General features: G+C 36.1%; 1 protein-coding gene across 10 annotated transcripts in view; it reads right to left on the reverse strand.

Annotated features, from left to right (window-relative positions):
• Positions 1–12,207, reverse strand: part of LOC106868156 (protein neuralized) — a 521,151-nt gene that overhangs the window by 55,936 nt on the left and 453,008 nt on the right. The window lies entirely within an intron of this gene.

Raw genomic sequence — 12,207 nt, forward strand, 5'->3', positions numbered from 1 at the left:
TTTTGTATCTTATACTTTTTTTTGCTTATTATTTATTTCATTTATATTTTCTTTATTTCTTTTTCTCTGTAAATATATCTATAGGAAAATTGTTGAAAATATACCACACAGAGAATGCAATAGTTGCTAGGAGTGTTCGGGGGTATATATATGTATCCAAGAAAGGTAGAGTAGCCACAAAGTTGCTAGTCACCTATAGCAAGGGTACCACTGACAGGTATAGGTAGATTTGAAAGTAGAAACAAAGCAATTGTACAAATCCATATGTAATAAATGTACCTTTTCCACTTGGCAGTCCATTTTAGATTCAGTGGTGTTGCATTTAGTTTGCATTTAGGTGGGACTTCACAAACCAAAATATAAAAACAGAAAATTAGAGATACACAAGGAGCATAAAATTAGAGGCTTCCTCACAAGATTGTGTGTTCTGCAGCCAGAGACACACTTAGGAAGTGTTTATTTATGTTGGGTCTTCTTCACTCAAGTTTTCTCTTTCTATCCCTCTTTCTCCTACTCACTCTCTGTATGTATCTGGGGATGGGAGGCTACTGAGAGCCCTGCTAGTAATAGACTGGATAGATAGATAGATAGGTAGATAGATAGATAGATAGATAGATAGATAGATAGATAGATAGATAGATAGATAGATAGATAGATAGATAGATAGATAGATAGATAGACAGATAGATGGACAGTGGTAACAAACAAAAACTACTAACAGTGTCTTTTAAGTCTGTAGCTGTTCTTACTCTTGTTGTTGTTGTTGTTCTAGTTGATAGTGTAGCTACTGGTGGGATTGGTGATGTTAGTGGTGATTTTTTTTCACTGCTAGGTTACACACAACAGTTTAAGGAAGGTAAAATAAGGAGGAAGGGCAACTTTACTAAGATGGAGAGGAGGGAATGGATGTTGGTGGAAGTTGTGTTATAGAGACAGACACAGCAAGTTTGAGGGAGAGGTGATAGCAGCAGTGAATATTAAGGGAAATTAAGCAAAGAAACAAATGTGGTTAAAAGAGATAACAAAAAGGGGGGGAAAAAAAGAATCATGGAAAGGAGTCAAAACAAGAGAGTGAGAAAGGGAGGAGAGACAGCAATAGAGATGAGAACAAATGAGGAAGAGAGAGAAAGAGAAAAGAAGTTTGAGAGCAATAGAGAAAAGAGAAAGCAAGGGACATAGTGTGTATGTATGTGTGAGAGAGAAAGGAAGAGAGGATAAGGAAAGATGAAGACAAAAGGAAAGAGAAGAGGGTGAAGAGGAGGTAAAGAAGAATGTGTATGTGGTAGGGAAAGAGAGTAAATGTGTATAAGTGAATGAGGAGGAGAGATGAGAGGTTAGAGAGAAGGATGAGCAAAATGTGAGAAAGAGGGAGGAATTTGAGTGTGAGTGAATGGGGGAGTGAGTAAAAGTGAGAGTGGGAAGGTTGAAAATATGAGAGAAGGGAACACAAAATAGCAGAAATAGGAGGGAAAAAGAGAGCAATAAAGAAAAAGCAAAAAGAAGGAAGGCAGAAGATAATAATAAAAAGGGGGAGGGGAGAAGGTGAGAGAAAGAGGAATAGTGTAGAAAGAGTATAAAGAGAGTAGTTAAAAATTTTTTGGCTCCTCTCCTACAACAGTCAAAAGCAATTTCTGTTCAGTTCCCATGATGCTTCAGAAAGGAAACATGCCTTACCAACACTACTATATAAGCAGTAACAAGGACAGGAATATCTTCTGGTGTGCTAAAAGTAGAGAAGGAAGCTAGTTCACACCTATGATTAGAGAACTTCTGAGAAGAAACCAGCCACTCTACATCATTTTATACACACTAGTTTTAACTGATGCTGCTTATACACACCTCAGCACATATCAGTTTTTAACTGATGCTCCTATCTCATGTGTGTGTGTGTGTGTATGTATCACACACAAACACAACATATGTATCTTCAACAGGTGCTGTTCAATACACCCGATCACCTCCAATGGCATTTATACATACATGCTACACACATCAGTCTCTAGTAATATTCATCTTTGATGCATACCAAGTTTGGACTGGTGATATATATATATATATATATATATATATATATATATATATATATATGGCAGCTATTCTATGCATACATAACATCAACTGGTGCACATACATCTATTTGCATTAGCCAACTCAGGACTCTTATACACACCTCAACATATGACTTCATTTAAATCAATGTTTCTCAACCATTTTTTTTACCAATGGACCCCTTTGATTTGCATTTCACTCAGAGAGACCCTCATAGCGATTTGATATTTAATAAAATCATATTTTTTATAATTGGATATTATTAGGAATTGTATAAAAAAAAAATCCAAATATTTTGTGCATTTAGATAGTATTCTACACACTTAAAAACCTGCATCCAGGTTATAAACACCCCCAGAGTGCAGCTATATTAGCTACCTTCATATTCCAGATTCACTTATGTAAAAATACACCTCAACATACCACTTGTAGGTATGATAAACACATTGAAATACCAGTTCTCATCGTTGTTTTATATATATATATATATATATATATATATATATACTCTTTACTCTTTTACTTGTTTCAGTCCTTTGACTGTGGCCATGCTGGAGCACCGCCTTTAGTCGAGCAAATCGATCCCAGGAATTATTCTTTGGAAGCCTGGTACTTATTCTATCAGTCTCTTTTGCCAAACCGCTAAGTTACGGGGACGTAAACACACCAGCATCGGTTGTCAAGCGATGTTGGGGGGACAAACACAGACACAAACATATACACACACACACACATATATATATATATATATATATATATATATATAGATATATACGACGGGCTTTTTCAGTTTCTGTCTACCAAATCCACTCACAAGGCTTTGGTCGGCCTGAGGCTATAGTAGAAGACACTTGCCCAAGGTATCACGCAGTGGGACTGAACCCAGAACCATGTGGTTGGTAAGCAAGCTACTTACCACACAGCCACTCCTGTGCCTATGCCTATATATATATATATATATATATATATATATATATATATATATATATATATATATATTATAGAGTAAAAAGTTGGAAAAGTTAATCTTAAAAACCACAGTAGAGATAAGTACATAATATAAGCAATATTGTATAAATAAATAAAGTACAGCTATGATAATTAAAAAAAAATAGAGTATTGTAAAAAGTATATCTATTAGAATCTTAGGTCTTTCCTAAAATGAAGAAATATTCAATAATCATGCAAACTATTATAATCAAGCTTTAGCTGCAAGTGGATTTAAGCAACATATTAAACATATAAAAGATACAAAACTGAAGAATTATATAGCACAAATGGAACTAAACCAAACTACACATAATATTAAATAAAAAAAAAACAAACCCTCACTTTACGAGAACCCGGTTTATGAATTTTATCTACTACGAGTTTTCATTTTACAAGCATTTTCTGGGAACAAATTAACTCATATATTGAGGCATTATTGTGTATATATCTTTTATCTTTTACTTGTTTCAGTCATCAGATGTGGCCGTGCTGGGGCACCAGCTTGAAGAATTTTTAGTTGAATGAATCAACTCTAGTACTTTTTTTAAGCCTGGTACTTATTCTATCAATCTCTTTTGTTGAACTGCTAAGTTATGGGGGATGTAAACACACCAACACCGGTTGTCAAGCAGTAGTGGGAGACAAACAGACACAAAGACACACATACACATGTACAGACACACAAGCACAAACAGATGCACATGCACACATACACATGAACAGATGCATGTGCACACACATATAGAGAGATGGATATACATAAACGACGGGCTTCTTTCAGTTTCTGTCTACCAAATCCACTCACAAGACCTTGGTCAGCCCGAGACTATAGTAGAATTGCCCAAGGTGCCATGCAGTGGAACTGAACCCGGAACCATGTGGTTAGGAAGCAAACTTCTTGCCACACAGCCACATCTGTGCCTATATATTATTTATAACACATTGTAATTAGAAATATTACATTTCTAAATCTCTCAGAGAGACTTAAGCAGTAGTGAAGCGATAAAGTAGTTGTATACTGCCAACTTAACATGACAGTCCCAATAAGGGAATATACTACTGCTATTTAGCCCTAGGAAGCTGGACCGCTTCCTGTTGGCCTTGACACATTTCCTGTGTCCTTATTTTTGCGAGGGGGAGACAAACTCCTCCACCCAGCCTGGTCTGCATTCAGGGACATGTTTCTGAGTCTTTGCTCGTCATCAGCCTGAAGTAGCACGACTAGCTGTTTGAAGAAGTCTGTTTACCCTTTGCAAAGATTGTTCTGCATTAAATTGTAATGTTCAATTTTTGTTGTCCTTGTAGCAAATAGAAAAAAAAAATATTTACACAGCTAGACAACATTTTATATAAGCAAGCATCCCAAATCTAACCCATGTAACTTCTAAAATTCAGACAAAATCTAACTGCAAATGAATATATCATATTCATATTTCTAGACATAACAAACTCATTTCTTTTATAGAAACAAACATATACTTTGAAAGTAGCTACTTTGCTTGTAACATATATTTTCTTTACAGTTAAATTAAACATTTATTTAATTTGTATACAGTATGTGGCTTACGTATGTATATATGTGTTTATGAATATATATGTATATGCACATGTTATCATCATCGTTTTAGTGTCCACTTTTTCAAGCTTGATTGGGTTGGAGTTTACTGAAGCAGATTTTCTATGGTCAGATGCCAACCCTCACCTGTTTCTAGGCAAGGTAAATATTTTTCCAAGCTAGACATGTTTTGCATGAGCATCACTTATTTACAGCAACCAATTGATGTCAAAACAAGGGCACACACACACACACATTTACAGGCTGTTTTCAGTTACCACCAACCAAATTCATTCACAAAATTTTGGTTAACCCTGAGCTATAGCAGAAGACACATGCCTAAGGTGCCATGTATTGGAATTGAACACAAAAACTGTGTGGCTGGGAAGCAAACATCTTAACTACACAGCCACACCTGCACTGTGTGTGTGTGTGTGCATGCATATGCATGTATATATATCTACTATATAAATGCAAGTGTATGTGCGTTTAGCCCTGAAAGACTCTGAAACGGTGTGTCCACAAGAAAAATTAATTAGATGTTCGAAATCTGCATCCTGGAGAGAAGGTCATCCATAAATAATAATAATAATAAAAAAAAAAAATATATAATATGCTAAAAGAAATAACTTTTAGATCCATGTATATAAATGTATGCATATACAAATATGTATACATGCATATATATATGTGTGTGATAGTCCTAATACAAGTTTAAAAACAGAATTCCTATGCAGTGGCTCACCAGGTGACAGAACGGAACATTTTCTAAATATGCAGTCAGTAGCGAATATGGAAATAAGCTGTGTTGGACCAACACACTGGTTACCCTTTGACATGGAATAACACCTAATAGTCATTCAGCCTTGGCTTACAGGTGAAACAGCACTATGTCAGTTACAATGACAAGGGTTCCAGTTGATCTGATCAACAAAACAGTCTGCTCTCGTGAAATTAATGTGCAAGTGGCTGAGCAATTCACACGAAATTAAAGTGGCTGAGTAATTCACAGACTTGCATACCCTTAACGTAACTCTCAGGGAGGTTCAGCAAGACACAGAATGGGACAAGGTTGGTCCTTTGAAAAACAGGTACTTCTCATTTTTGCCAGCTGAGTGGACTGGAGCAACGTGAAATTATAAGCAGCAGTATGTATGGCGGATGTGCAATAATGGTGAATCATCTACTGATCAATGGTGGTATTCGCATGAAGTTGGATAGGGAAGGTGACCAAGTACTCCACTGCTGAAGTTTATAGACCCATCAACTATGGATGTTATTAACCAATAAAAAACTTAATCCAAGCAAACTAGACCAAACACTGTCTAGTTTAACTCTTTAGCACAATGACAGTGTTGGGTAGGTGTGAGAAGCCTGATCCAGTTAGTTTGAACATAAAACAAGTGGAATATTTTGGCCAGGTATGGCTGGTTTGAATGCTAAAGGGTTAAACCAGCTATATCAGACCTAAATATTCAACCTGTTTTATGTTCAAATGGGACAAATTCTGCCTCTTGCACTTATGCCATAATGTCATTTTCAAAATAAACAATCACATAATCAAAATATCTGAGCTAAAAGATAATGCACGAGTAATTCCAAACAATGGTATCCAAACCATATATTCTACCCATTTCCTGTTGAAACTGGCCAGATTCAGCCTCTCATACCTAGCTTACAATGTCATTATAAAAATAAACAAACACATCACTGAAATCTTAAAGCTGCATCATTAATTCAAAACAATGTGATGAATAAATAAGCGTTACATTTGACAGTAATGTGAAGGCTACATGGTCAAAACCACTACCAAATTCTTCATTAACCAGGTCCACTACCTTTTCTGCCGTTGTTCAGACTGAGCATTAATCATACCAGTCTCACCAGTGGAGGAGAGACAGCAAAGGTCAAGGTCACAGTTTGTCTTTTAACTGAATTATTATTATCATTCTATTTTTATTTTACTTGTTTCAGTCACTGGATTGTGGTCATGCTGGGGCACCATCTTGACGGGTTTTCGTCAAAGAAATCAACACTGGTATTTATTTTTTTACTTTGAAGTCTTGTTCTTATTCTTTTGGTCTCTTTTGCAGAACCACAAAGTCATAGGGATGTAATGAAACCAACACTGGTTGTCAAGTACTAGTGGAGGGACACAAACACAAGCACAAAGACACACATACACATATATACACATACACACAGTTACATACATGTGCACAGACACACACGCACATGCACAAACACACACGCTTATATATGACAGGCTTCCACACAGTTTCTTATTTCTTTATTGCCCACAAGGGGCTAAACATAGATGGTCAAACAAGGACAAACAAAGGGACTAAGTCAATTACATCGACCACAGTGCGTAACTGGTACTTAATTAAACGACCCCGAAAGGATGAAAGGCAAAGTCGACCTCGGTGGAATTTGAACTCAGAACGTAACAGCAGACAAAATACTGCTAAGCATTTCACCCGACGTGCTATCGATTCTGCCAGCTCGCCGCTTCCACACAGTTTCTGTTCACCAAATTCACTCACAAGGTGTTGGGTTGGCTCAGGATTATAGTAGAAGGCACTTGCCCAAGGTGCAGCATGGTGGAACTGAACTTGAAATGACCTGGTTGCAAAGCCACTTAGCCATGCCACATGATAAAAAAACAGAAAAGGAAAAAAAATGTTTCTGCATGTGTATGTTTGCACACAGACACTATTAAATGCTTGAACACTAAAATGGAACAATAAAAGTCCAGCAGAAAATAAGTAGCTCACTAGCACACACACACACACACACACACACACTTGCAGGTACGCAAATAGTTTAGAAAACAAGCAGGATGGTAGTGATGGTGGTGGTGGTGGCAATGGTGCAATCAGTCACCACTTATCTCTAATCTCAGCTCAGAAGTGGATAGAGGCAGCAAGTGGGTCAGACCCACCAACTGTAGAGACAGGGTAAGGTAATTTAATCTAGAAATGAAACTGGAACCTCTTTCTCCAAATCCACATAGGCAACTATGAAGTGGTGGAAGGGTGCATAAATAACCAGTTAATCTGGATGCTGGAGGGAATTAATTTCTTTTTATCACTGAGGAGACATTTTTCTTTGTGTGTATGTGTATGTATATATACATGTATACACACATTCATATATATAAATATATATACATACATACATACACATACAATATAAATGTTCGTGCGCACGCACGTGTGTGTGTGTGTGTGTGTGTGTGTGTGTGTGTGTATATATATATATATATATATATATATATATATATATATATATATATATAATATATATATTTACATAGTGCAATTTTACTGAGTATGAAAACTATCATTATCCTAGAAACACTATGCAAGAGAATAAAAGATAAGATATGGCTGGATGGCCATGATTGGACTGTTTGACAGGAGCAGACCTGGGACTAAACTACTACTACTACTACTGAATAACTATATTGTCTAGAAATGTTAGAAAGATTGAAATAATACATGTAGCAAGAAAGAAGGGAAAGAGAGAAAAACACAAAGTGCAAATGTGTCATATTTTGTGTTGGTTAAAAATAATAAAAATAACCAACATACCACATATAAGTGCACTTTTCTGATCAGCAAAACAAGCACACACGAGCACGCACGCACGCACATGCACACACACATGCACACACACCAGGCTCTCTCTTTCTCTTACTCTTGTTGAATTATCTTGGCTGATAAGTTACAGCTTTGCAGAGGTCCACTTCTATAGATATAAACTTTTGCTGGAAAAAGCAATGACAGCACCCATAGAATGGAAGGGATTCAATCTCATTTCAAAGGAAAATTTGCTTCTGATTCAGAAAAACAACATTTGAAGAACAGGGGACTGAAACTCCTGGCAGTTTGCTGTGTGCTTGAGAAAACATGCCAAGCCAAATAATAGAGTGGTTGTCCTTGCATACAGGCTTGTCTCCTGCATCCCTCTCCAGCTGAGCATTCCTAATCTTGTGGGCTCATGGGTATTGGTGCCATGTAAAAAGCACCCATACTGGTGCCATGTAAATGCACCTGTGCTGGTTCTGTGTAGAAGCACTCAGTACACTCTCTGTAAAGTGGTTGGTGTTAAGAAGAGAATCTAGCTATAGAAAACCATGCCAAAACAGACATGAGGCCTGGTCTGCCGTCAAATCATCCAACACATGCCAGCATGGAAAATGGATGTTAAATTATGATGATAATGATGATGATGTCATAAATTAATTCTGCCTAATCAGTTCATCTTGGTGTTCAGTCACTGAATAGAAGATGCAATAATAACAATAATAATGGTACAAGGCCAACAATTGACCTCAGTATCTGACTGGTACTTCAATTATTGACCCTGAAAGCATCAAAGGCAAAATTGACCTCAGTGGAATTTGAACTCAGAAACTGGAAGAAATGCTGCTAAGCATTTTGTCCAACACACTAACAATTCTGACAGCTGGCCACCTTCATAATGATAATAATAGTCGATTATATTGATCCCAGTGTTTCACTGGTACTTAATTTATTGACTTCAAAAGGATGAAAGGCAAAGTTGACCTTAGTGGAATTTGAACTCAAAATGTAAGGACAGATGAAATGCTGCTAAGCATTTTGCCTGGCATGCTAACAATTCTGCCAGGTTGCTACCTTAATAGTAATAATAATAATAATAATAATAATAATAATAATAATAATAATAATAATAGTTTCTCTTGGCCTAGAAATATTGGGTTGGCATCTGGCAGAGGATAAACCTTGATCAACAGAGTTTTGAGAGATGGTGTCTTGATAAAAAACGCCAGTAATTGCACAACCGTAATATATGCAGCAACCTAAACAAAAGAGTGTAATGCAAAATGAAAACTTTTCAAATAATGGCAAAGATAATATGGGAACCAACAGTTAAGGTGTACCACTTGACAAGAACGGTACATTATGGTCATCATCCTGCAAATGCCAAAGTAAATGAAAGAACATACTGGACAAAAGGACTAAAACAACTGGTGATGACATGTTACATTCTGAGGAATCTGACAACGGGAGGTTTCAAGAAAAGAAAGTATCCAGAATGACATCAGAATCTTTGAATTATCTGAATGAAAGCTAGCAGGACAAGTAATGGTAATAAAGCAGAATAGATGGCTTTTTGAAATAGAAATTGAAATAATCAGGAGAGAAATAGGCAGTGAAAATGACATTATCTCTGGTGAATCAGAAGATAATTCCAACAGTATAGGACAAACTATAGAAGTAGAACAAACTTGTGAGTAGAGTGGATGAAACAGAACAAATCAATAAAATATATGAAATGTCGAAGAGAAGGAAATCCAGTTAATGGAGAAAATTGTGAACAAGATGCAAATCAGAACTCAAAATAATCCTCCTAACTTAAGACAGAATGAAGGTGAAAGAGAAAGTTAAATAGATGAAATCATTTATTATATACATGTTCAAGGCCTTCAAAGTACCAACAACCTAAGGAGAGTAATTGCTCATCTACCTGACTAAGGGGAAAAAAATAATAAATACTGGGGTTGATTTGATCCACTTAAATTATCCAAGGTGGTGCCCCAGCATGACCATAGCACAATGGTAGGAACAGGTAAAAGAATAAAGGAATGAAAGAATAGAAAAATACATTATAAGAGAGAATTGGTGAAGAAGAGGAATGTAAAGTTGAAGAGGGAAGAAATAAGAGGAAGGTATATATATATATATATATATATATATATATATATATATATATATATATATATATATATATAAATATTCATTGATAAAAGAAAAAGCAAAACATTTAACTGAGAATGGGGGCAAAGTAGAAAACCACAAACTACTATAATACTAAAGTTGTTAAGTAGTAAAGAGCATGAAATGGAATCCTAGTGTTGCATATGCCATGTTTTCTGACAAGAATATAAATAGCAGAAGGTTTCTATGTTGATAGAGAATGAAGAAATGTTAACTATAGGAGCAAAGTAGTGGAATGACAAAATTAGTACAACAGTAATCACGACACCAGTTGGTTAGTACAACTGCAGCCGTAACACTAATTGTTTATTATAGTAATGACTTCTTATGCTGGCACAAGGCCAAACGTCTGCAGAGCCAAGAGACATAGTCAAATGGACTGATCCCTGAAAGATGAAAGGTAGCATCGACTCCAATGTGTTTTGAACTCAGAATTTAGAAAGATTAAAATTAAAACTGCAAAGTATTCTGTCTGGTACTATACAAGTTTAAGCTCTCCATTACAGCTTTTAGCTTTGTAACCCTTTTGATACCAACCTAACCTGAGACTAACCATAGTTCTAGGTTACAGTCTCCCTGTTTTAAATGAAAACACTTCCAATTAAAATTGTTAATTTATGTTCCAATCACCAGCTTAATAGCAACAAAGTTATTTTACTAAAATTCTTTGTCAATTTCAAAATTAATTGGAACAAAGGTAGCGTATTGTAACAGAAATATGGTAACAATAGGGTTAAACAATGAAAGTTGTGATACCAGCTGATTGACAGAAGAGTTGTCACAACACTAATTGAGTCATATGACAATGGTCGTCATTTTCTTTTGTATATAACAATGATCTGTTGTTTTTCTCTTGTTCATGTCTTTTAGGTTTTCTGAAGCCAGTCCCTCATTTCTTTAGATATATTTTATACCAGTGAACACTCATCTGCTTCTTTCCCCAGAAAATTTCTTTCCTTTTTTTTTATTCCCAAAACCCAAACATCATAAAACCTGCTTATACGAATGTAAATAGTTCTTTGTTAATTATAGTGAAAAGTTGTGCAATCTTTTTTTTCCTTCCAGATGCTGGTGGTACAGACCTTAGATACTGTTCTATTAATGGCTCCACTGCTGGTGCCAATTCAGTTACCAAGGCATGCAATTTGATCAGGAGAAATATGGATACACCATCAAGCTGCTAAGTCTTCCACTAACCCTAATGATGAACCCTGTGAGGTGCACTGCCTCCTACACATCTGCTGTACACCAAGCATGCTATTACATGTTGATGTAGATATATTTCAGTCATTGTTGTATCCACCACAAAACATCTTCAACTTTACTGCATAAAAGACATCATCAGAGTGATTTATATGCATGTTCTTCAATGAGTACTTTGACCTAACACAGCAGTAAGGTCATGGTTAAATGCTGAAATCAGTCAAGGAGAACCAATATGGAAAACATATAATTCAAGACAGAATCATGTAAAATGCTTTCTCGTACCCCTTAATTCCTCATTGGATGAAATATAATTTGTTTTAAAATAGTTTTTCATAGGCACAGGCATAGCTGTGTGGTAAGAAGTTTGCTTACCAGCCAAATGGTTCTGGGTTCACTTCCACTGCATGGCATCATGGGCAAATGTCTTCTACTATAGCCTTGGGCTGACCAAAGCCTTGTGAGTGGATTTGGTAGACAGAAATTGAAAGAAACCTGTAGTATATGTGTGTGTGTGTGCATGCATTTGCCTCCCACCACCACTTGACAACCAGTGTTGGTTTGTTTACCTTCCTGTAATTTAGGAGTTTGGTGAAAAGAGGCTGATAGAATAAGTACCAAGCTTAAAAAAAAAAGTACTGG

Source organism: Octopus bimaculoides, chromosome 14 (genome assembly GCF_046866305.1).
Source record: "Octopus bimaculoides isolate indiv1 chromosome 14, ASM4686630v1, whole genome shotgun sequence".
In the NCBI taxonomy this organism is placed as follows: domain Eukaryota; kingdom Metazoa; phylum Mollusca; class Cephalopoda; order Octopoda; family Octopodidae; genus Octopus; species Octopus bimaculoides.